At 35.5% G+C, this 1,452-nt stretch overlaps 1 long non-coding RNA gene across 2 annotated transcripts; it reads right to left on the minus strand.

Annotated features, from left to right (window-relative positions):
* On the minus strand, positions 14–1,446 carry LOC104706608. Of its 2 annotated transcripts, XR_754462.2 has the most exons (3): positions 1,326–1,340; positions 117–1,128; positions 14–34 (listed from the first exon to the last, which is right to left on the minus strand). It is a non-coding gene; the product is annotated as an uncharacterized LOC104706608 (long non-coding RNA). The 2 variants fall into 2 exon arrangements; XR_002033073.1 differs by having other exon boundaries at positions 117–1,446.

A 1,452-nucleotide genomic window follows, 5' to 3' on the forward strand; every position in this document is an offset into this window, starting at 1 on the left:
CAGTTTCTTGAACTTGGTTGATTGTTTTCTCCACCTGTTTAAGACAATAATTAAGGATACGATTTTGGTCATTACAAGACAGAAGTAAAATTAATTAAGTGAGATTGTAATTATACTTCAGTGAGAGAGGAGACGATTTGGTCCTTGGAAATGGAAACAGCAGCTTTGGCTTCATGAGGAGGAGATGCAAAGAGAGATAACAGAGAGATTGAAGTTGATGTTGGAAGTGAAACAGAGATCTGTCTCACTGTCTTCTTACAAAACGTAGAAGAAGAAGGAAGAGTGAGTTTTGCAGATACTGAAGACTTCATTGCCATCTCCGCCATAGCCATGGGTTTCTCTCTGCCACACAACTTTTCAAATCAATGCGACAGAGAAAGAGACAAAGACACTCGTAATACTCCTCTTCAATGTTGTCTGCAAACTGTTTCTTCAGCTTTGCCTTTTTTCTAAAGATTATAAGTAAAATTGAGGTTTCTGGTTAAGATTGAACAAAAGGGAGATTTGAAAGATGGTTTCTGATTGGTCAGACTTATCCTACGTGGCAATTGGTTGTGCTAAGCTTAGCCATTCGTTACCGATCCAGAACCGAATCATTTGCTTTTGTATATGTACTTTGTGTTATGTAGTACAAGAATTTTATTGTTACAGTAATGTCAAAGGTGTACTACAGAATACAACAAAGATGATTACAATGAAACATTAGAAAACATACAAATAAAATTAGGAAAAATACGAATGCAAGTTTGGTAAATAAGTGTAGGGGTTGTAAACAAAGGAACTGTATCTGTCTGTATTAGCCACCTCTTTGAACAATATGTTCCATCCGTTCTATAGGTAATCGAATAAGCAGTTTGACCTCCAATCGCCTCAAATTGTGTTACCAATATCGAACGCGTAGTAGGATAATCATCATCTTGTATGAACCAAGACCAAAAACTGCAATTAGACTTTATCCCAACACAAACCAAGTATCTCAAATTGGACAAGATTTTGGCTTAGGTTCTTCTGGTTCCTGTTTTCCCATGACTGAAGCAAGATGACCAGATCACTAGCTCCATAACATTAGCAAATATATATAGTTCTTCCCCCATAATGTATAGTAGTACTAGTGTACCATAACAAGACCTTAAAACAAACAAGCTAACATATTAGCAATAAATTATTCACCAATTAAACTACCAAATCCCATGTAAAGAAACTCAAAGCAAGTTCATGTGTTGTTCCACCGTCATCATAAACGATATATAAGAACAACACTATTTCTCTGGAATCTGAGAAACAAGTCTTGATCTTGAAAAAGAACAAGATTCTCCTTTGCTTACCTAATATGAGAATGGAATCATGTTACCATTTGAAGTTTGCTCCAAGGAAATATTAAAACCCACGAGCTGAGGAATCCATTCACTTCACAAGATTCCTTCACCTTTTTTTTTTTTTTTTTTTTTTTTT

The sequence above is a fragment of the Camelina sativa genome, chromosome 8 (assembly GCF_000633955.1).
Source record: "Camelina sativa cultivar DH55 chromosome 8, Cs, whole genome shotgun sequence".
Classification (NCBI taxonomy): domain Eukaryota; kingdom Viridiplantae; phylum Streptophyta; class Magnoliopsida; order Brassicales; family Brassicaceae; genus Camelina; species Camelina sativa.